We start from the raw sequence: 25,928 nt of genomic DNA, 5'->3' as shown, positions 1-25,928 counted from the left end.
CAAGAGATAAGGCAGGTGGTGAGGCAGGTGGAAAGACAGAGGTGAAGCAGATGGTGAGGCAGGTGGAGAGAAAGAGGTGAAGCAGGTGGGCAGGCAGAGATGAATCAAGTGTGGAGGCAGAGGTGAGGCGAGACAGGTGGGGAGGCCGAGATGAGGCGAGGCAAGTGGGGAGGCAGTTGTGAGAAAGGTGGGGAGGAAAACACGTCATGTGTTGAACTCAGGTCCGCACTTTCCTTTTTTTTTTTTTTTTTTCATTTACGATATTGTTAAGCTTAGAAGGGAAGGAGAAGAAAAGGAGGAATTCAGATTAGAATGCAGAAATAGGTTTTTGGTGTTGGAAACGTTGGAAGAGGGGGAGAGAAGTGTAGATGAGATGTGGGAGGATGTGAACAAAGTTTTGCATGAGACTGCTGAATGTACGATTGGAAGGAGACATAGATTCAGAAGAAAGAAATGGATATCAGAGGAAACGTGGGATATGATAAAAAAGAGAGTTGAGGCTAAATTGAGGAGTGAGATGCAATGCGTTGATGAACGAGAGATTGAATTAGCAAGAGCTGCGTACTGGAGTTTGAATTCAGAAGTAAGAAGGTTAGCTAGGAGAGAGAAAAGAAGATGTGTGGATGAAAAGGTTGCAGAGACTGAAATCTTAATAAACAAAAATGATGGACAGAGTCAAAGAATAGTATATGAATCGATTAGAGAACTGAGTGGTAATGCAGGTAAACGCAAGGAAATACCAGTTAGAGACAGGGAAGGAAATTTATTGACCAAAGATGGAGATATTAAAAATAGATGGAAAGAGCATTTTGAGACAGTTCTTAATAGACCAATACCACCAGAAGAGGATATACCGTCTGCTCAGGAAGATTTAAATATAGAAACAGGAGAGTTGAGGCTTGCAGAAGTGGAGAAAGCAGTAAAACAGTTAAAGAATAATAAGGCACCAGGGGAGGATGGTTTATTTCCGGAAATGTTTAAAGTGGAGGGGGATAGATTAATAATGATCTTGACCAAGCTATTCAATAAGATATGGGTGACGGGGTTACTACCATCAGTTTGGAAGAATGGTGTAATTGTTAAAGTTCCGAAGAAGGGAGACCTGAGTGAATGTGGTAATTGGAGAGGAATCTCTTTGTCACCGATAGCTTTGAAAGTTTTCAGTAAAGTGTTGTTAAATAGGTTGGAGCCGGTGGTTGAGGGTATTCTGAGGGATGAACAGGCTGGTTTTAGAAAGGGACGTGGTTGCAATGATCAGATCTTTATAGTTAGGCATTTGATGCAGCAAGTTAATGAAATGAGTACCGTTAAGTCTTTGTTTTGTTGATTTTGAAAAGGCTTTTGATAGTGTTTCGAGAGAGACTATGGGGAAGATCATGAGACATTATGGAATACCAGAGGAGTTTGTGAGGGTCATTATGAACATGCATGAGGACACATTTTGTAAAGTGATGGTTGATGGTTGTCTGAGTGATTCGTTTGAAGTCAAGTCCGGAGTAATTCAAGGTGGTGTTCTATCGCCTTTACTATTTATATTGGTCATTGATTACATTATGAAACGCGTTGGAACAGAAACCGGTGCAGGTATACTTTGGGGAGAGAACAGGAAACTTTTGGATTTAGATTATGCAGATGATATAGTTTTGATTTGTGATGGGCCAGAAGAGATGCAGAGAGTGTTGGACTGTTTGGTGAGTGAAGGTCGCAAGGTGGGTTTGGTTATTAATTGTGGAAAAACTGAAATAATCAATATGAATATGGAAAATGCACGGGAATGTGTAACTGGAGGTATGGTTGTAAAGCAAGTTGATAGGTTTAAATATTTAGGTACTTACTTAGCCAAGGATGGTTCTTTGAACTTTGAATTCGAGGAAAGGTTAAAGAAGGCTAATCAGGCAATGGGAATGCTTAAAAATATTTGGAATAATAACAATTTTTCTGTGCATACAAAAATCAAACTTTATAAGGTAATGGTTAGGAGTATCTTAATTTATGGACACGAGTCTTGGTACAGCACAGTGACTATGGAAAATAAATTCTTGGTGTTTGAAAATAAAGCACTTAGAAGAATATTAGGAGTTAAGTGGTGGGAAAGGATACCAAATAGTAGAATTAGAGAAATAACGGGAGTGCAGCCGATCGATGAATATGTTAGATTCTCACGATGGAAGTGGCTAGGACATGTGTATAGGAGACAGGGAATAGTACGAGGTACACCAGGGTGGGTGGCACTTGGTAGGAGAGGTAGAGGAAGGCCAAAAGAGACGTGGGTGAGGACAATGAGACGGGAAGCTGGAGATGAGTGTTGGGGAGATCTTGAGGAGTTAGCACAAGATAGGATGTGGTGGTGTGAGTTCATCGAGGCCCTATGCATCCCCGAGGGTGCCACAGGAAATGATTGATTGATTGATTGCAACTACCACAAGACTTTCATTGCCTCGATTCTTATCACCCTCTTAACCACTGCAATGACATAATTACACTTTATTCCTGCAAGCTTCGGACGATTTTATTCAGCCATAAAGAGACCTGTTGTAATGACAGGGTTGAGGAAGGCTGCACCTATCCCCGCCAGTTCGAAATATGTACCCTAACTTGAAATAAATCGCCCGGTGGTTACATGAATAAAGCAAAATGCCCCATCGATGGCAGCCTCTTAATTTGAGTCCCACAATATTTCTAATTCCCCCCATAAGTATCTGTGTGTTCCCTAGGCAAGGAGGTGTCCATCCTATCCCGTTGCCCCACTCTCCCTGCCCCGTCTCGCAACTCTCATAATTGAGTTTATCTGGTTACCTCACGGCTCTTCTAGGCATCCTACACTCACTGCCTACCGCTTTTCAGGTAGCCAATTTTTAGTCAGCCCATTCATATCAGTCTGTAGCTTCATGGCAAAATGAATAGCTTGGGTAGCCTCTTGGTCCTTTTACGATATTATGCCTCCTGCTCCACAGCAGTAAGGGGGCCAAAAGGCACATTTACTTACGCAAACCCGAGATCGTGGAGACAATTTTATATGGTCCCTCACCCATCCCCTGCTGGTCGTGATGTAGTTTAGGTCATGTAGTACTGCACACACGGCTTTAAAAAATGTGCATGCAATGGCCTTACATAAGGGAACCTTCTGCACACTGGGATATGAGAAAAAAGTACTTAAAGTAGGCCTGGTGGCTAGACTACGAGAATAACGTAGGACTAGTAGAACTGTTCCATTTTAATCACAAATTGTACGTTATACACACACATATGCCCAATTAATTTCTGTTGTTCACACATGAATATAGCTATACTGTTAATGTGGATATATGAATACCGGCATATACAGTATTGCAGTCGGCCTGCTGAACAGATTTTTTTTTTTTTCTTTTTATGTGTCCGACTCTGGGCATAGGCTTCACAGCCTGCACTCAAGGCCCAGTAGTCCTCCTACATACATACACCTCTCTACATGTCACCACTTCGGCGCTAACACCCACCGTCCATATTGAATACATACTAGGGCTGTCTCATACAGGACTGGTGCATTGGTATTAGAGGGGGTACTTTTATAACATGTCAGCGGGTCATCTGGTAGATCAGGAAAGTCTGCTTTTATGAAATTCAAATCCTTAAACTGTTCCCTGCCTCAGCCGGGATTCGAACCTGGGTCCAACAGGACTGCAGGCCGCCTCTCTACCGATTCAGCTAAGATAAGAGCTAAGCTTAAGTTATATTATTATGCGATACCTACACAAAAAAACAACCAATTTCAATTAGACAACTTTGCCTCAGCTCTGGGAAGGTGATTATTTTTAGTCAAAGAATCAAATGTGTGGCGGTTTGCTGACTATTTCTTCGGCTATAGTTTAGAGGCTTTGGTACTTTGTAGGGTAAGGAATACAACAGATTAACATGAATGATGAAAGAATTTGACCCCAAAATACAGCTTCAGTGGTTATACGGAAAAAATGAGTTTGGGATAGGGGTACTTCCCCATCTTGGGTGATTATCTCCCAACTATTTCCCCATTTTCCGGCAAAGTCAAACACTTTAAAGCCACAATTATCGCTGAAAAAACAAATTTGTCATTAGAGAGAATATGTATTCTGTGTCATTATTTCTATTTATCTCACCTACCTCCAGCCAAAACCAATATGCCAACATAATATTTTCTTGGTAAAACTCATCTCCCTTTCCCAAAGTCCTAACGTACAGTGGTGATAAGCATCGTTTATCACTACTACACGTTGCAGAGTATATTTGTACATCCTATAAATGTGCAGTACATATTGTGTGACCGTTGAAACACTGGACAAAATCATATACAAACATTCGAGCAGTGATTGTGGCAAGTACCGCACCAACTACATGACTCGCCAAGCTAAGAAAATGATATCCTGGCGAGACTTATGTCCTCATTTTTCTGTTGACCACCTATGGATTTGTAATTAATGATCGCACTTGTCATGAACCAGCTGCATAAATGAGACCTGCACATGACGAGAGAGAGAGAGAGAGAGAGAGAGAGAGAGAGAGAGAGAGAGAGAGAGAGAGAGAGAGAGAGAGGAGAGTTTTACCATAGCAAGCAGTTCCCATCTTTTCCAATGCCTTTGGAACATTATGATGAATCAGAACTTCTGTTATTTTATATGCAGTGTTTACAACATTGTTTTACAACATAATTCGTGCCATATTACTTCAATAACCTCTGTTCAGTTAGAAAGCACGCCGCACTAGTCCAGATTGCTTAATACATTGTGGCAAAGTGGTTGGAGAAGTAGTTTGTTTTCCGTGAGAATTTGAGTTTTATCCCAAAGTCTAGTAAGAAATAACTTAGTAATTTAAATTTCGATGAGGTATATAGTAGTGGTCTTCCACAAGCTCCTCCAACATGTTACAGCCGCTCATCTCCCGCTAAAACCATCACACCATGAGAAAGCCCTAGCCAGGGAAGCGTAAAGGTATATAGCATGCAGGATTGTTGGGCTTCAGGAAATTGATTGTTTCGTCTATTCTCAGAACTGGAAAAAGGGAAATTTTGCTAAAAAACTATATACCTAAAGTTCCTTCTCTACGCTCCAAACCATGCTGTAACAAAAAGAGTAACAGTTCCTGCTTTACTTTGCCTGTATGCAACGAATGTTGAGCAACTTGTAACTTAGCATTATCAGCTGAATATTATCGTCCACAATAAGCGAAAACATAATTTAGAGTTGTTCCGACCATGAGGGGATTAATGGTGACGGTATTACCACTCTCGTGCTCTTCTGATCATTGGTAAATACGACTTTATAGCGATAGACGGAGTAACATGAGGAAAGACGGTACCACAAGCGAAGCAACAGGAGTTATGTCTTTGTCATGTAAGAGCTTGGTGTGAGAAGGAAAAAAAAAAAAAGGTTACACAGCTTATTGAAGTGAGGAGAGAGAGAGAGAGAGAGAGAGAGAGAGAGAGAGAGAGAGAGAGAGAGAGAGAGAGAGAGAGAGAGAATGAGACAGAGAGAGAGGGGGGGGGGATTTTCTCATTTATGAACAAATTTAAAATAGGAAAACCCACAGCAATGAATACGAGAGCTACGTATTGTAATCTTGGAAGTAAAGGAGATGAAGTGTGGAATAAAAGGAATGTGTAATCTAACCATTATATGAGGGAGAAGGTGAAGGAGAGAGAGGGAAGAGAAGGAGAGATGACAGAGTGAGGATAAAATAGTTTTGAAGGTTATCTCGACAGGGTGGTTCCAAGGAAGGACCAATGCGTTGGAGATGATGGTGGTGACGATGGTGAAGAACAGAACGGGCTAAGGAAAGGCAGGGGAGGTGCCGATCAAAGTGTTACACTGAGATATATGGCAGAGAAACTTTTAGATATGTATAGATGGTTATAGCTAGTACTGTCGTTTTAGACAAAGCCTCTACTAGAACAGATCGCCTGGCACGTGAAGCCTAAGGTAGAGCACTTTAAGCAAACGCAGGATTGCGGGAGGTGACTGTATCTTTTTATAGTCTATTCCTGCTGCCTCCAGACGATTTTCTATAGCGTAAGAAAGCTATCTTGTAATGCAAAGTTCAGTGAAGGCTAAGTCCACCCCCTCCAGTTCGAGAAGCCTGTCATTAGTTGAAAAGTCATCGACCGGAAGTAGTATGAATGAAACGCCGAGAACTCTGGCCTTAGCTGTCGACGCAAAGCGCCGCTCGGTATGCCACCGCCAAGCCTTGAACACAGACACGCCATACAACCATCATGACAGGGTTCATTGTGGGTTGACATGAAACTAAAGATAAAATGAGTCGACCCCATATGGCCTTAACCTTGACCCCTTGGACTTACTAATCTAATCAGTTCATCGTCTCTTCATATTGTATCACTGACAAAAATTTGGTCGAAATCCGTCAATGGGTTTAGGAGATATCACAGCCACACCCATATGTCCTTGATCTTTGATTCCTTGACCTAGCTGACCTAATCATTCGTCATATCCTCATCCTGCATCACTGACAAAAGTCTGGAGGAAATCCGTCAATGAGTTCAGGAGATACTCGTATCGCTCCCACAATACTGTTATGGACGCACGGACCACGCACGCACTCAAGCATGCACGGACACAATAATTATTGAATGCCTCCTCCACCGTAAGTGGACGGAGGAATGATTAAAAAAAAAAAAAAAAAAAAAAAAAAAAAAAAAAAAAAAAAAAAAAATGAGTGGAGCTAAACTGAATGTTTGAATGAAAAAAAAAGGCAATGTGGCGTTCTTTATTTACCGTCTATGGATGAAACAATGACAGGGTTGAAGGCGAGCACTGTTGGTAGGTGAGTGCTGCAGAGAATATGTACAGTTAATGTATGCGCTGACAGAAATGAACAAGGAACAATTTTTAAGGACACCCTTCACAGGATAATAATAAACTCTGGCTTGTGGACAGGTACTGGAGAATATTTCGTATGCTGAGGTACGGGAAGTATATGGAGAAAGGAAGGAGTCTGACACGAAAATCTTTAAAGTAAATTTGACCAACATTTACTTTCCACATTACCAGAGAAGCCGTTATTCCCTTTAATATGATGACGTCTTAGATATTACAGTATATGGCTGCTATTGTCAAATGATTTTATTCAGCCTGGGAGAGAATTTTCGAACTTATGATTAGATAAAGCTTTCATTAGCCTCATCATTATTAGGGTGCCCTGCTAAGATGGAAAAAAAATCGTCTGGTGGCAGCAAGAAATAATAAAACAATTATATTGTAGAAGTTAACAATGTTACTCCATTAACTCTTTACTCCAATAACTCTTATATTTGAGCTAACACCAAAAGACTATATAAAAGTTTGGAAAGTTAACCTAATTGTAAATCGGTTAATGAAGACTATATCTAACATATCCATTTCAAAGACAGAAAAATAAAGCCCCCTGGAAATAGCAAAAATAAAATATCAAAATACGTCATCGGAGGGTACGGGTTTATAGAGTAAGAAAATCCGATATCCGGCGTCCACAGCAACACCAGCAGAACTGCAGACATCACTGACCTTGTGCACACGAAAAAAAAAAAAAAAAAATGAAGTATATGAAAGTGCCATGCCGGTCCCGTCCTCTCTGACGCTTTATTTAACGATAACTGGCCAATATCCCGTGTATGGGAAGCTGCCCACTCATCACTTCCAGGAAATTGGTGCTCGCCCGACATCACCAAACTGGGTTGTAAATCTTTGACGAACATTTTGGCAGCGCTTCATGAAGTACTGCCTCTAAAATACTGGTGGTAATGGAGACAAAAAGTAATATCTTGCCTTGCTTCGTGAAATATTCTCTATCAAATATTGGTAGTAATAAAAACAAAAGGTAATATTTTTCCTGGCGTCATGAAATACGCCCTGTCATATACTGGTGATAATGAAAGCAGAGGGTAATATTTCTCGCATAATTGCTTATATTTAGTCAAACTCTAAAACCATATGTCAGGCCAATGTAATATCGTTATTTAGGCCTAAACGGTGACAGACCCAGCCACTGACACCACCTAAACTCTTTCGGCAAATTTATTACATTTCATAACACAGAGCAGCTTTCTTTATAACAGCTCTTAACCCCTATCTTCTTGCACACAGAGCTGGAACAGGGACGTGAATTTGTAAATCATTAACCAGATGAGTGTCATAGTCTGGGGGAATGTTTGTTGGGCGCTATCCATGTCAGTTATGTGTTTAATAATGGCAGTCCGAGCTCACAGAGTGAACACAAAACCTGTGTTGAATATGCCATACATAGTGCAGAAATTACTGGTGTGAGGCAATGAAATACCGATACTACGCTACGGCACATCATCTCGCAGTACTAACCCAGCTGTTAAACCTTCCTTACTGAAGTTTAGTTGTCTGAGGCAACTAATAGCAAACCCTTCTCTGTATCCTCCGACTTTCTCTTTATTCATTTCAAAGACAAAGGTGGCTGTTGCATAGGCTATACGTATGCAACGACATATCTTGGACTCGTGTTCCTGAACTTGAATCTTCTGAATTCTCTACACAGTGGCTTTGGCTGCCCTGTTATTCTCTGAATAAATACACATGTGCTGTGTACTTATCCCATAATTCTGCTGGCTGAAAAATTCTAGGATTGTCTTACTTCAAAGATTCATTACATCCTATCAGTTTCTCCTTTCCCCGAAATCTCCGTTCTAGGTGATTTAGTGTTGACCACCAACTTTGGCTCTCCTCTCTTTTCACTGATTCATCTTGTGAACAAGCCTACATCTTTTCTATTCGTACTGACCTAGATCAGCTTGTACAGTCGCCCCAGGATGTGATGGCAGAGTTTCAGATTGCTTCGGTCGCTCTGCAGTGCCAAACGTTCAATGAAACAGTGAATATAAGGTAAATATTCAATGCCTTCATCACTTCATATCAAATAAAATAGATATTATATCACGCCAAGAATGATGTAAAATGAATAACAGGAGGCAGTGATATATTAGAAGTTAACACTTATATAGTTACCTTTCCCGATTTGAGTGAATGTGAAATGTATTACTCTGCCCGCGGTGGGCAGTAGGCCTATAACTCCGTGTTCCTGATTTATGCTTTCAAATACAGATGCTCTAGTTTTGAAGACCTGTTAAGGAAAATTCTTGTGACTGCAATACACTGCCTTATTTTCAAATGCTATGGTGATGATACAGCAACAATAAGGATATCATAACAATGAAATTATTATTCGTAATGATGCCCTACCTGCGGTAGCAGCAAGACCGTACTGCCTTTTATTCCGTCTTTCACTCGCCAATAATAATTATAATTAGCAACTTTATTCCAAACTGATGCAAAATTATTTTTACTTGTAAGGAGGTATGACAGATTCTGCCTTTGTCTCTTACACTAGGCAATAAACAGGACCAAAACATGAGTTCATAAACTCTTGCAATGCAAAAGCACGCACTCTTTACTCCATCTTATCTGTCTTTTTAAATAAATTGTAATGTCCTGCTGAACAGAAAATACAGATTTGGAAGTTTTGAACTCAATGATTTGTTTATGAACCTCTGCATTTTATTACTCTTGCTAATCGATTATGCACTGAGGATATCAGACTATGACAAGTCATCATAATCCAAGGAGCTCCGACTCCAGGGAAATTTCAAGGTTCTTTTTTTATACTTCTTTCACCGATAACCCTCTGGCATATATTAAATAATCCAGAGATTATTTTATATGGAAAACTGGCCAAAGGCAGTGTAATAACTTCATGTCTTTGAGTAAATGTTATCTCCTTTCGTGCGTGTTGATCAAAACATAATTTTAAAATAGCTTACTGGCTTGCGCCGCCTTCCCGCTTTCTGTCGTCGTCCATGAAGACATTGGAAACGGAAATAAATGACTTCAAATTATTCTCTAGTATTGTAACGGAAATTATTTTATAAATAATAATTATTAATTGTAATTGTTTAATGAAGACACCCTTTTGTTCATTCTTACGCTACTATGAAATTATTGCGTGTTACCATACTAGACTTGAACTCCACAAATTATTCCTGACTGTCCCTGAGCGATAGTTGTGAAATTTCAATTAGTTCCGTTTAGGATTTCCTATTATCGTAACTAACGAACTGTTTCCCACAGTTTTGAAATATACAGGTACTTTAGCATTGATTTATTGTTTTTTGTAACAGTTTTACGTATTAGGTTTCACCTTGTAGAGATATAAGCAAGAGCATCTTCACCAAACTACATGCACAGTACACACTACACTTCCTATTCAAAATTTACCAAAATGGCGTCAATTCACCTAGCCTCGGAGTCCCCAGGGGGGGGACCATAAATGCCCCCGCCATCTGCCCCTCTCCCGGTGACGACTCGAGGTGCCTGGAACCACTGTCTGACTCTCTTCTTCTTCATTTCTGCAACATTCGCGGCCTTTCATCTAACTTTCGCTCTGTTGAGCACCACCTCTCCTCCTCTAAACCTCACCTTCTTTTTCTAACGGAGACTCAGCTGTCTGAGGCAACTGACAGCAAACCCTTTTCTGTATCCTCCTACTTTCTCTATACTCATTTCAAAGCCAAAGGTGGCTGTTGTGTATACATACGCAACGACTTATCTTGCTCTCGTGTTCCTGAACTTGATTCTTCTGAATTCTCCACTCTCTGGCTTCGGCTTTCCTGTCATTCTCTGACTAAATATATCTGTGCTGTTTACTTATCCCCTAATTCTACTGACTATCAAAAATTCTTCGACTATCTTACTTCTACGATGGAACACATTCTGTCCATTTCTCCTTTCTCTGAAATCTCCATTCTTGGAGATTTCAATGTTCACCACCACCTTTGGCTCTCCTCTCCTTTCACGGATCCACCTGGTGAACAAGCCTACATCTTTTCTATCCTTAATGACCTAGAGCAGCTTGTACAGCACCCTACCCGTATCCCTGACTGCCTTGGAGAGAGCTCCAACATACTTGACTTCTTCCTCACAACTAATCCTTCTGCTTACTCTGTTAATCTTTTCTCTCCGTTGGGCTCCTCCGATCACAACCTTATTACCTTAACCTGTCCTATCGCTCCAGTACGGCCTGCGGACCCTCCAGGGAAACGTCGTCTCTGGCATTTTGGAGCTGCGGACTGGGAGGCCCTTATGCAGTACTTCTTTGATTTTCCCTGGAATGATTATTGCTTCCATGGCCGTGAGCCATCTGAGTGTGCCTTGCGCATTACGGAGGTTATTCTCTCGGGCATGGAAGCATACATTCCTTTCTCATATCCTTTGACTAACGCAAGAAAGCCTTGGTTTAATCACGCTTTTTCTAATGCTGTCCGCAACAAGGAGAAGGCCTACAAAAGGTACCGGAGCCAACCCACCCCTGAATCACATAATCTTTACGTTTCTGCCCGGAATCGTGCTAAGTCTGTTCTTCGCTCTACTAAAAATAATTTCATCCATACTAAATGCTCTCAACTCTCCAACTCGAATTCTTCCCGCTCCTTCTGGCACCTTGCCAAAAATCTTTCTAACAACTTTACCTCATCATCCTTCCCTCCTCTTTTCTACTCTGATGGTTCTGTAGCTATTTCTTCTACTGATAAAGCAGATCTCTTCGCACAGACTTTCTCCTCCAATTCCACCTTAGACGATTCCGGTGCTCTTCCTCCATCACTTCCCCCTCTGACTTCCTCATGGCTGACATTAAAATTTCTTCAGTTGATGTATTTTCTGCCATTACTGGCCTCAGTACTAACAAGGCATATGGGCCTGATGGGGTCCCTCCTGTTGTTCTCAAAAACTGTGCTTCTGTGCTTACACCCTGCCTAGGCAAACTATTTCGCCTTTGTCTGTCAACTTGTACCTTTCCTTCTTGCTGGAAGTTTGCTCTCATTCAGCCAGTCCCAAAGAAGGGTGACCACTCCCAACCCTCCAACTATCGTCCAATTGCTTTAACGTCCTGTATTTCAAAAGTTTTCGAGTCAATTCTTAATAAAAAAATTTTAAGGCATCTTTCCTATCACAACCTTCTTTCCGATCGTCAGTATGGGTTCCGTCAGGGACGCTCCACTGGCGATCTTCTCACCTACCTTTCAGACTCCTGGTCATCCTCCTTTCGGGACTTTGGCGAAAGCTTTGCCATTGCACTTGACATCTCAAAGGCTTTCGATCGAGTCTGGCATAAGTCTTTAATTTCCAAGCTGCCCTCCTGCGGTTTCTGTCCTTCTGTCTGTGCCTTCGTCGCTAGCTTCCTTTCTGGTCGTTCTGTAGCTGCTGTCGTGGGCAGCCATCGTTCTTCTCCTGGATCTGTCAGCGGTGGTGTTCCTCGGGGCTCTGTCCTGTCACCAGCTCTCTTCCTTTTATTCATCAATGATCTTCTAAGCTGTACATCTAACCCTATCCACTCATACGCTGATGACTCCACCCTTCACCTTTCCATTCGGTTCCCGCAACGCCCATCTCAACAGTTACTTCAAGAAACAAGGGATGAGGCTATGGCACACCTAATGTCTGACTTGGCTCATATCTCTGACTGGGGTGAAAATAATATGGTTGTCTTTAATGCTTCTAAGACTCAGTTCTTACACCTATCAACCTGACAAAATCTTCCACAGGTATACCCACTAATGTTTAATAATATTCAGATTAATCCTGCATCATCCTTGAACATGCTTGGGGTTTCATTTACTCGGGACTTATCTTGGAGAGATCATATTACATCTCTTGTAAAATCTGCTTCCAAGAGATTGGGTGTGCTAAGCCGACTCCGCTCTTTCTTTACCCCTGCACAATTGTTGACTCTATACAGGGGTTTTATCCGCCCCTGTGTGGAGTACAACTCTCATGTGTGGGGAGGCTCCCCACATACAGCTCTTCTCAATAGGGTGGAGTCAAAGGCTTTTCGTCTCATTAACTCCCCTCCTCTTACTGACTCCCTTCAACCTCTGTCTCTTCGCCGCACTGTTGCATCTTTATCTCTTTTCTATCGCTACTTTAATGGTCACTGCTCCTCTGAACTGTCTGCTTGCATTCCTCCACCTCTACGACGGGCGCGTAGCGCCCGTCTGGCGGCAAACTCTCATCCCTTTTCTGTCCAACTCTCTAATGCAAGAGTTAACCGTTACTCCCAGTCTTTCATTCATGCAACAGGTCAGCTCTGGAACTGTCTCCCTCTGTCTGTATTTCCTCCTGCCTATGATCTCCAGTCTTTCAAACGCAGTGTGTCCAGGCATCTCAAAATGATCGGATCTTGAATTTGGCTCTCTATTGTATTTTGTTTTTCTCTTGGAGGGAACTGTTACTGCGGGCTCATGGCCTTTGGTTCCTTCTTCCTTGCATATAAAAAAAAAAAAAAAAAAAAAACCGCTGACCGAAAACTTCTGGATACTCCGCCGTCACTTCTTATGCCGACTGTACACACAGATGACTTTCGCCATGGAAGCAATAATTATACCAGGGAAAATCAAAGAAGTACTACCTGATGGCCTTTCAATCAGCAACCCCAAAGCACCACAGCAGCCACTTCCTAGGAGGGTTCACAGGCCTTACGGGAGCGATAGAACAGTTAAGGTGATAGGGTTGTTACCAGAGAAGCCCAATGGAGAGAAAAGATTAACCAGAAATATTAGTTGTAAGGAAAAGGTCAGTTATGTTGGAACTCTCACCAAGGAGGTCAGGGATATGGGTAGGATGTTGTACAGTCGGCATAAGAAGTGACGGCGGAGTATCCAGAAGTTTTCGGTCAGCGATGGTGCACATGCTCTTGCTTATATCTCTACAAGGTGAAACCTAATACGTAAAACTGTTACAAAAAACAATAAATCAATGCTAAAGTACCTGTATATTTCAAAACTGTGGGAAACAGTTCGTTAGTTACGATAATAGGAAATCCTAAACGGAACTAATTGAAATTTCACAACTATCGCTCAGGGACAGTCAGGAATAATTTGTGGAGTTCAAGTCTAGTATGGTAACACTCAATAATTTCATAGTAGCGTAAGAATGAACAAAAGGGTGCTTCAATAAACAATTACAATTAATAATTATTATTTATAAAATAATTTCCGTTACAATACTAGAGAATAATTTGAAGTCATTTATTTCCGTTTCCAATATCTTCATGGACGACGACAGAAAGCGGGAAGGCGGCGCAAGCCAGTAAGCCATTTTAAAATTATGTTTTGATCAACACGCACGAAAGGAGATAACATTTACTCAAAGATATGAAGTTATTACACTGCCTTTGGCCAGTTTTCCATATAAAATAATCTCTGGATTATTTAATATATGCCAGAGGGTTATCGGTGAAAGAAGTATAAAAAAAGAACCTTGAAATTTCCCTGGAGTCGGAGCTCCTTGGATTATGATGACTTGTCATAGTCTGATATCCTCAGTGCATAATCGATTAGCAAGAGTAATAAAATGCAGAGGTTCATAAACAAATCATTGAGTTCAAAACTTCCAAATCTGTATTTTCTGTTCAGCAGGACATTACAATTTATTTAAAAAGACAGATAAGATGGAGTAAAGAGTGCGTGCTTTTGCATTGCAAGAGTTTATGAACTCATGTTTTGGTCCTGTTTATTGCCTAGTGTAAGAGACAAAGGCAGAATCTGTCATACCTCCTTACAAGTAAAAATAATTTTGCATCAGTTTGGAATAAAGTTGCTAATTATAATTATTATTGGCGAGGGAAAGACGGAATAAAAGGCAGTACGGTCTTGCTGCTACCGCAGGTAGGGCATCATTACGAATAATAATTTCATTGTTATGACATCCTTATTGTTGCTGTATCATCACCATAGCATTTGAAAATAAGGCAGTGTATTGCAGTCACAAGAATTTTCCTTAACTGGTCTTCAAAACTAGAGCATCTGTATTTGAAAGCATAAATCAGGAACACGGAGTTATAGGCCTACTGCCCACCGCGGGCGGAGTAATACATTTCACATTCATTCAAATCGGGAAAGGTAACTATAAAAGTGTTAACTTATAATATATCACTGCCTCCTGTTATTCATTTTACATCATTCTTAGCGTGATATAAATCTATTTTATTTGATATGAAGTGATGAAGGCATTGAATATTTACCTTATATTCACTGTTTCATTCAACGTATGGCAATGCAGAGTGACCGAAGCAATCTGAAACTCTGCCATCACTTCTTGGGGCGACTGTACCTCTTGCATTACGGATGTTATTCTCTCGGTCGTGAAAGCATACATTCGTTTCTCTTATGCTGTGATTAATGTAAAAATAATAATAATGGTTTAATCACGCTTGTTCTAATGCTGTCCAGAACAAGATGAAGGCCTACGAAAGGTACCGGAACCAACCTACCCCTGAATCTCATCCTTTTTATGTCTGCCCTGAACCGTGCTAAGTACGTCCTTCGCTCTTAAATATATTTTCATTCATTCTAATTGATCTGACCTCTCTTATTCAACTTCTTTCCACTTCTTCTGGCACCTTGCCAAAAACCTTTCTAACGACTTTTCCTCTCTGATGGCTCTGAAGCTGTTTCTTCTGCTGATAAAGCAGAACTCTTCACCCAGACTTTCTCTTCCACTTCCACCTTAGATGATTGTGGTGCTGTTCCTCCATCACTTCCCCCTTCTGACTTCCTCATGACTTACATTACAACTTCTTCAAATGAAGTTTTTTCTTCCATCACTGGTCTCAATACTAACGAGGCCTATGGTCTTGATGGGGTCCCTCCTGTTGTCCTCAAGACCTGTGCTTCTCTGCTTACACTCTGCCTAGGTAAACTCTTCCTCCTTTGAGTGTCAACTTGCATCTTTCCTTCTTGCTGGAAGTTTGTTCTCATTCAGTCTGTCCCAAACAAGGGTGATCATTCCCAGCTTTCTATCACTCATTTCCTTTAATATCCTGTATTTCTAATGGTTTTGAATCTGTTTCCACAATTTTTTCCATGCATCTTTCCTATCACTACCTATTTTCTCATCATCAATATGGGTTCCGAAGGGGATGCCCCAACGGTGATCATTCTCACCTTCCTTTCAGACTGCCGGTTATTCTCCTTTCGTGACTTTGGCGGAAGGTATGCCATTGCACTTTACATTTCACAGGCTTTCAATTGAGACTGGCATAAATCTTTTATTTTCAAATTCCACCCTTACGGTTTCCATCCACCTGTCAGTGCCTTCATTTCTAGCTTCCTATTCGGTCGTTCTATAGCTGCTGTTGTAGAAGGTCGATGTTCTTCTAATAGAGCTATCAGTATTGATGTTCCTCGAGATTCTGTCCTAGCATCAGCTCTCTTCCTTTTATTCATCAATGACCTTCTAAGCTGTACATTTAACCCTATCCACTCATAAGCTGATGATTCCACCCTTCACCTTTAGATCTGCTTTCCGCAGCATCCATCTCATTAGTTACTTCAACAAACAAATTATGAGGGTATGTCACACTTAACGTCTGACTTGGCTCATATCTCTGACTGGGATAAGATTAATTTTGTTGTTTTTAATGCATCAAAAACTCAGTTCTTGCATCTTTCGCCCATCAAAATCTGCCACAGGAGTATCTTCTAATATTTTACAATATCCAACTCAATTCTACATCATCTTTAAACATACTAGGGGTTTCATTCTCTCGGGATTTATATTGGAAAGATCATATTACCTCTGTTGTAAAATCTGCTCCCAAGGAATTAGATGTTCTAAGCCGACTCTGTGCCTTTTTTACCTCTGCACAGTTGTTGACTTTATACACGCGTTATATTCGCTTGTGTAGAGCATAATTCTCATGTGTTGGGAGGCTTTCGCATACAGCTCTTCTAAACAAGGTGGAGTCAAAGGCTTTTCGTCTCATTAACTCTCCCCCTCTTACTGGAGCCCTTCAATCTTTGTCTCTTCCATGCGCTGGTGCATCGTTATCTTTTTTCTGTCGCTACTTCAGTGGTCACTGCTACTCTGAACTCTCTGCTTTTATTCCTTCATCACTACGGCGGGCGCGTAGGGTCCGTCTAGCAGTAAACTTTCATGGTACCAATTAAAAACCCATATTGGACTTCCTATACAGTATGTTAAGAATAGTAAACAATGCACCAGGGTAGTTAAGGGGTTAGCAGCAAATGATAACTATTGCAGAGACATTATGACACAATGAATCTTACTGAATCTTTATGCCATAAATAAATAAATAAATAAATAAATATAGCTGCTAAGGCTGGCGCTCCAGACCAGGACGCCGCATGCATGACAATAAGGTGGGAGGCTGCCTGCCCGAGGCTGCCACAGGACTGTTGCTGGGCAGAGACTTGACCACCTGTGAGTTTTACGTTACGGGGAAATTGAAAATGCTGGTACAGACAATTTTCGTGTGATCAGCATAAAATGAATTTGAAATAGATTTATGTCGTGTGACAATACTCTGACAATAATTTGTTGAGTAATGTTATGTTTCGATTTAGCTTTATACAAAGAAAATAATATGCAGTTTCTCAAGCTTTGTGAAAAATGGACGAATACGATATCGTACTTCCCATTATTACGGTAAGGTGGACGAATAGAGCCTAAAGTTGTTCAGCAAGTACTTGATGTAATGTCTGAGCCATTTTCATGCAATATTTTTCAGTTTTTTGTTTGAAATTCTGTGAAGATTATCACTGTCCATAATATTCAACTTTCTTCTGGCAAGGTTGTGGCAGACATCTGCTGCCACGCGAGCTATGCTGACACGCGGCAGCCCCGTCACCACACCCTCATATGAAAGAATTTTTTTTGAGGAATTTTCTGCTCCTAATTCCCCTATTCTGCATTCCAGATGACACTAAAATTTTTCTTTCCATTGTTATATTTAGGTCGGGATCAAGGGGAAACTATCCAGGACCTTCACCATTTGCACTAAAGAGGAACAGAATTATGCACTTTTGATTTTATAATACACTAATAAATAAACAGGACGTCGTGACTTCCAGTGGTTTACGCAGAGCCTCCCACAGTATAGCATGGAGATATGTGGCCAGGGAGTGACAGGATTAATGAAGCGCAATTGGTTTATCACACAAATACCTAAGTATATAAATAAAACTTTATGTTGCCTTACACACACCTGGCCTTCCATCCACTCCCTTCCCTCCCACCTCCCTCACCCTCCCTCTGCCTCCATCACCGTCTTCCACCAGGAGGGCGAATGATAATTACTCCCATTGTGAGATGTCACATTTTTCTTTATTATAATGTGTGTGTGTGTGTGTGTGTGTGTGTGTGTGTGTGTGTGTTTTACCGTATGCTTAAATTTGTAACAAAATGGTAGCTAACAAATGTCTGCTGTGTCTGACCTGGGCTGTATAACTTTGTGGGGACTGTTAGACTCGTACTCTCGTTGGTTGAAGACGTTCCCTAACACATTTTCCTAAGCGACTAATTTTGTTTATGACACCTTACCGTCCGTTTGTTGCTACATGAATCCTTCCAATATCGTCATACTTTGCATAAACAACGTGAAAAAGAATATTAACCATCCATATCTAAAAATAAGCAGGTAAGGAAGAGGTGTTAGGGAGTCTCCTTGACCGACGAGAATAAGAGCTTTTGTGCAGTGTGCTTAAACCTTACATTGCAAAGAGGAATGGAAACTCATGGTATTTTATTGTAATATTCGGAGCACCTGAGGTTATTAATTATGGTCAGCCTGCATTACAGAGTACAGTCAGTAACACAGAGGAAGACTATACTTGTTCCATTATACTCACTTCATTCAGAAATTATCGTAAAAAATAAGGAGCTTACATTCCACCTTGCAGTTTAGTGTTTAAACATACCACCCTTAGTAATACTGGCAATACAATAGTAACTGGGTCATACTAGGGCCTCCGCCAATGGCTACAGCTTGGGGTGGTGCCGTTAATACATGCAATTTGCCATATCCTTATTTAGCCGATGACTATATATGGGATAACAAAAGTCACTGGAGGCAACAGCACCTGAAACCTGACAGGATGAATATATTTTACACTTTGTGGAGGGAACTGAGGACATAATTTATGATCTTATTTTAAAGTTATGTACGTACAACTCACACCGAGCAAGGTGTACAGTGCATAGCAGTGGTGATTAAAAGGATGTTCAGTGTAATGACACATAAGAATAGATGAACACGAAACTCATGGTGCAGCAGATGTCTTGTACCCCAGATCTTTGCTCCTAAAACAATATATGAATTGCAGTTATGGAAAAAATTAAGCTTCGAAGAGACGTGGATAAGTTGCATGACAAAAATGAGAAAGTATCAGACGCTGCAGATGAATATGGTGAAAGGGAAAGATTGACGCGCGGGGAAATGTTCATAAGATAATTATAAACTTTATGGTTGATAACGACGGAAGGAGAACGATTTTAATTTAAAGCAGCGACCCTTAGGCCTACACCTTTATTTGGTGGCACCCTCAATACCCTTGGTCTACATGTCTACCCCCCCCCCCGTTCCCGCCATCATCTGACTCTAAAAACTTGTTCCCGAATTATTGACGTTATTTTTGACGCTGGTTGAGGTGGACGGTGACCCAGGTGAATACAAGGTGAATTAGCTCTTGTCTGCAGTCCACACACCCCTTCTTCGGGGGATAAGGCAGAGATGAGGGACGTTTATAAGTGAGGTGCTGTCCATCTGGCAGTATAAGACTTCTGGTTATCTTTGGTTTTCTCTCGAAACGACCAGATTGGAGAGAGAGAGAGAGAGAGAGAGAGAGAGAGAGAGAGACTGAAGGTGACCAGACGACAGACAGAAAAAATATATATCACACTGGTACCAATTAAAATGTGCTTTAAAGACTGGAGCAGACACAGAATATGAATCCTGAAAAAAAAGAAAATCAGTGTTCATCGTGACACACACACACACACACACACACACACACACAATTGTTCAAACCAATCTATTATTCCTCTGAGTCCTTGCCTTCCCCTTGGAAATTGCCTCCTGCCAGTAGGGAGGGCGTCCCCCAGGTTGAAAACCACTGATTTACAGCCATTTACAAAATGGGAGTCTCCGTGTCTGTTCAGGATTGTGTAAGAGATAGTGAAAGAAGGGTAGTGAAGACGGACGCCTTCACGCAGTGCCGCTTATATAACCGGGCACTTCCACTGGCCGGTTATACAAAAGTCCCTCCATTCCCTCCATGTTCCCCGGTAGAAAACGGGTGGACTGTAAAGGGACAACGTCAGCATGTAATCTTTTTTTTTTTTTTTTTTAATGTGTCCGACTCTGGGCAAAGGCTTCAGGGCCTATATCTCAGGGGCAGTAGCCTATCCCAAGGCCCAGTAGTCCTCCTACACCTCCACATGTCACCACTTCGGCGCTAACACCCACCGTCCATACTGAATACATGCTAGGGCTGTCTCATACAGGACTGGTGTATTGGTATTAGCGGGGGTATTTTTACGACATGTCGGCGGGTCATCTGGTAGATCAGGAAAGTCTGCCTTTTATGAAATTCAAATCCTTAAACTGTTCCCTGCCCCAGCCAGGATTCGAACCTGGGTCCATCAGGACTGCAGGCCGCCTCTCTACCGATTCAGCCACGCCTCCCCCAAATCAACTGGTTTTACCTACACTGTAGATGAGACGGGAACAACAACAACATGCTGGAATTAGTAGATACGAGAGAGAGAGAGAGAGAGAGAGAGAGAGAGAGAGAGAGAGAGAGAGAGAGAGAGAGAGAGAGAGAGAGAGAGGGGGTGATTTATGGGAAGCGGTAGAATGGGAATACTGGGACGTACAGGCAGTTTACTGCTGGCAAATAACATAGACCAGGTACAGTACATAGAACTGAGCAGTTGATATAGCCAGAGTTAGGGAGACTAGTTGACAGGAGGAACCGGGAAACGAATGTGAGGCAAGGATGATTAGAGGATGTATGTAGGCAACACATAATGATACGAGAGTGAATAAAATGAATATAAGCGGGAGTCAGTTGAATGACATATATTTATATTTGGGGGTAGATCAATCATACGAAACTCGGGACGTGAAGTGAATCATATGGTGGGTGAAAGAACATATTTTAGGGGCACTGAGGTGTGTGTGTGTGTGTGTGTGTGTGTGTGTGTGTGTGTGTGTGTGTGTGTGTGTGTGTGTGTGTGTGTGTGTGTGTGTGTGTGTGTGTGGAGAGATACTGCCAGATCAATATGAATGTGTGTGTGTGAAATGAGTCTTGCCTAATGTGTTATATGAAATTTAAAAATGAAACTGAAAATCGAAGGAGAGAAGTGGACATGCTGAAAATGAAATGCATTAGAACTATATATGGGGTGAGACTGTGAAACATAGAGAGAAGCAGGAAAGTGTGAAAGAAATTTAGAACTAGAACTCCTGTAACTGTCCTGTGGACTGTCACTAGTCTCCACCTACTGCTTCTTACAATGACCCTGACCTCATTGGTAAGATTTGGATTTTTTTTTTTTTTTTTTTTTTTTTTTCACAAAGAAAAGAACTCTTGGGAATCGGTTCGTCAAGTTTCGTTGTCAGATTATTTGCGCAGTTGACCATTTTATCTCTAGTTGACATGACCACTTTATTTCGTTGACTCAAAATGCTGACTTGACTTTCTACCACGGCACGTAAAACATTTGGATTTTATTTTTTTCTATCAGCAGTGGCCCATGCCAGGACACATAACCTGGGATTCCTTCCACAGCCTCCAGTTCTCCTGAAATCATCGCGAAACTCTGAGGCCGGAATAATAATACAGTAATACCAGCAAAAACAATAGTCTTCATCTACATAATAGTTGGAGACTAAACATAACTGTCACTTCTACACAATGGAGCAATTTCTGTACTTTATTCTTGCTGATGTCAGATTATTTTATATCTGTAAAAACCCCTCCAAGTGGAGAGGTTACCTATAGCCATTATTTACCCATTCAGTAGCACAGGCCTTTGCTTAGATGGCGTAAAACCATCATGAAGCGGCAAAGATAGAATATATATGAACCACTTCGTCTTTTAGTGTTAACATGAAGAATGTACAAAGAAGTAAGGTGACACTATTATACAAACCAAAAGAGGAGGGAACTACCGGGAGGGGGAGGCCAGGTAGGAAGTGGCAGCGTAATTTATTAGGATTTTAATCACAGCAACCAGGGTAAATGAGGCGGGTAGATAATGATACTATAAATTCAGGAGCATTAGGTTCAAGGTGGATCAAATTGGTAGCAAATTGAATTTTTTCAAGAATGGTGTCTTGTTTCATAGTTGGCAAAATATAAGGCTTCGTAAATCCTTCTTATATAACTCGGGAATTCAAGATGGCGTACAAGATGGTCATCAGCTACCAGTTCGGTCAGAGTTCTACAACAATGCATGATAAAAACGCATACAAGATATCAAAATATATGTTTGCAGTGTCACGGAATCCAACGAAATCAATGTTTCTCAAATTTGACTGCAGCAAGTTCCTGAAAATTGCCACTTATTCATATTCTTAAAGGGAATTCAGTTGTCATCCTGTTAAGGAAGATCAGAAGGGAATTCAGAGCAGTCTGTTGGAGACTCATAATACCTTATTAAATTTGTATTATTCTGAGAGATTATATGATACAATAAACCAATATGTACCTTTTTGCTGCCCATTTTGCATATCACCATCAGTGTTTGTTGGTGCTGGCGTTCCACTAGTGTCGTTGTCCATGCAAAATGGTGTCCTGTTGTTTCTGTCTTTTTACATGCATTTATTGCACACTGATGTGGAAATAAGGCAGAGCTTTTTGCCTCCATAGGATCTAATGGCACAAGCACCTTCACTGCTCCCACATGAGCAGTGAAGAACTCTTGGGAATCGGTTGAGCGCCATCCACATTTTGTTGGTGAGAAGGGATGTTTTGTTGGTGAGAAGGGATTTCAAAACCACTCACGTAAAGTATAGTAGGCCCTGTGGCTGTCTTGTTTGGCGACACCACTCGATGTGGCCAGACATGGTAGCTGGACGCGGTCAAAATTCAGTGACTCATTGCAAGGTGAGCATAAACAGTTTTGATCTGATTTAGGAAAAGCTTGATGGAATGGTTGAAGGAAAGACAAGGACGAAAGGATCGATTTTGAGAACACTCAATCGACGGTCAGTGCCACTGATAATGGATGAATGTCAAGACACACGACAGGGCCAATATATATATATATATATATATATATATATATATATATATATATATATATATATATATATATATATATATATATATATATATATATTATTCGCTGTATACCAGGTCATCTGGAAGGGTTCAGGTTAAAGAAAGTATCAAGGGATTATATTTTAAAAACAGCCCCTTCAAGTTCAAGGACACAGGGTCACAAGATCAAAGATCATGATTACGTGCCAAGGTCACCATCAATAGGTTTGATCCGATTTAGACTAAACTTAATGGTAGTGTTGAGGGTAAGGCAAGGAATCCGACTTTAAGAACACCCAGTCAGTCAACAAACAGTCACAGAACAGAGTCAAATGTCATGGCCACGTGGCAAGGTCAGCATAAACAGTTCTGATTCGACTTAGACCAAAGGTGGTGGACAGCTTAAGGATAACGTAAGAACGAAGGAATTCGATTTTAGGAATCTCAGTCAACAGTCAAAGTCACAGGGCAGTGTCAAAGGTGGTCACATGGCAAGGGCAACTTAACAACAATTCTAATTCGGTTTACACCAAACTTGGAGGAAAAGTTGAAAATTAGGCAAGGATGTAATGGTTCGACTTTGAAAACAATTGATTAATGGTCAAAGTCATAGGTCAAGGTCAATGGTTCGACCAGATAACTCAAACAGCTTTCATTCGATTTGGTGCAAACTTGGTGGAAGAGCTTAAATTGGAAGAGCTTAAATTAAATTTTGAGGACAATTGATCAAAGGTTGTGGTCATAGGGCATGGTCGACTCAGACCCTTTTATCCAATTTGGATCAAACTTGCTAGAAGGATGAGGGTCTGATAAGAATGAATTATTTTCGTTTTTTAAAAGAATTTGTCATATCACGCATATCATGGTTATGGCAAAGTTGTTCAGCCTTTAGACCAACAATAAGGCACGGGATTTGCACTGTCTGAGTGCCCCTTGTTAATATTTGTATTTCTCACCATTTGATCACTTTTGCTGGGATAACTACTTCGCATTTCTAAGAAAGTAAAATTTTATAAATTTGTTTTCTGTAATACTACTCTTATTCCTCATAGCTTTCTGTATAACCAATACAGCACTAACAAGTCTCATCACTTGTAATAGCCACCTTCATTCCTCTTACCGTATCTTTAGTGTCACATACTAAATCTATATGTCAATGACTTTAGAAAAGAGCCATTAATCATGGAGATACCGTCAGCCAAAGATTTTATAAGGTCATGAAAATAATCTTTAGATGCACAGGTGGCATTCGTTTTGGTGAATCGGTGACAAACCGTACATATTAATTCCTCGGTGATTTTTTGTGATGTACGACAACAGTCTTCTAATACTATTTCTTCTCACGAAGAAACGATACAAAGAAGCACAAAGGAAAATAAAGAGCAACCGACTTAATAGTTTTTTTGAGGTTGTTTGTTGCGAAAAATATTATGTAATAATTATGTTAAAATTTATTTATTTCGGTATCAATCGAAAATCAATTACCGTACACACTGAGAGATGAACGAGTTTAATTTCTTTGCTATAAGACAGTTCTTAACATCGTTCCTCAGCCGTTAGGCTACATCGGAAGTGCAAACCTATAAAAATATTACTTGGAATGAAAGAGCTTTAATCTAGCATGATGGCTGCCGTGGGAGGGAAAGAGAAGATCCCTAAGGGAGATAAAGGTGAGTGGCGGTCGCTGGGCGCTGGGGCATATACAGCACAAGGATTGGTGACGCGCCCGCAACCCACAACCATTACAACTCCATTTATGGTATGAGAAATTCTGTCTGGTTTACAGTGGTGCGATGGTGTTGTGAGAATGGGTATAGTGAGACATGACAATGATCTGCATAGTTCAGTGAAACTGAATTATTCTGTTACAAAAGTGCAAATGCATACCGGTAGTTAATACCTGAATCCATTACGGCAGGACCAAAAAAAAAAAAAAAAAAAAAAAGCGGTGTTTTCAATTGCAGTTTCTTGTCACAATAACCAACGAATTATTAAAGTGACACCAAAGGACAGGTGAATGTTCCATGTGGGCAGATCTGAGATATTGGTACTAAAAGTATCCACAATGTCCTGTTGGGTGTACCAAATTTATTACAGGTAAACGGCTTACCATTTTGAGGTGCATTTTTTTCTAGTGAATAATAAAAGTGAAATAAAGTTTGAAAGTTACTTTTCGCATTAAAAAATAACTGGATCTTAGTATGTATACAAGTGAAGGTGTTGAGAAATGGAGAAAGCGTATCCTGATGGCGGTGATCTGAGTTACAGTATATATTGCCACCCTTTCTAGAGTTAAGGTGTTTGGCTGTAGGTATATAGGCTGATGGAGATTTTTGTAAACTTAGCAAGACTGTTGGACAAAGTGTATATAATAGTTTTACCGGAAAAGCCGGGTGATAGGTGGGGGCACCCATCATCCACTCATTTGATATAGTGCTACCAACTTCCTTCACATTTATAATTTTTTATGCCTTTCTCCTCTCTTCTTACTTCTATCATTCCTGTCACTTTAATTACGTTTTTTCCAGTTCACGTGGCTCCACTCCGAGTGACAAGCATAATGGTTTCCTCTAACCCAAGGAAACCATTTATAACGCTGGGTGGTAACCATATAACCAAATAACAAAGCGCTTTGGAGCCTACGATGGTGCCCCTCTTAGTTGGTGGAGAGATGCAAATACGGCATCTGTCCAGGAACCAAACTCCCACACTAATCCCTGCGCCTCGTTGTGGCGAGGCGCTGTCTGCTGAACATCGGTTCACTGCACGGGACGGCCCTGCGGGGTCGATTGCCTCTTTGCGGTGATGGATCAGCCCGACCAAACAGACCGGGGTTATA

The sequence above is a fragment of the Coenobita brevimanus genome, chromosome 102 (genome assembly GCF_032717465.1).
Source record: "Coenobita brevimanus isolate Jiangsu-jjx chromosome 102, ASM3271746v2, whole genome shotgun sequence".
In the NCBI taxonomy this organism is placed as follows: Eukaryota; Metazoa; Arthropoda; class Malacostraca; order Decapoda; family Coenobitidae; genus Coenobita; species Coenobita brevimanus.
The sequence above is the reverse complement of the archived record's forward strand: the minus strand, read 5'-3'. Positions refer to the sequence as shown.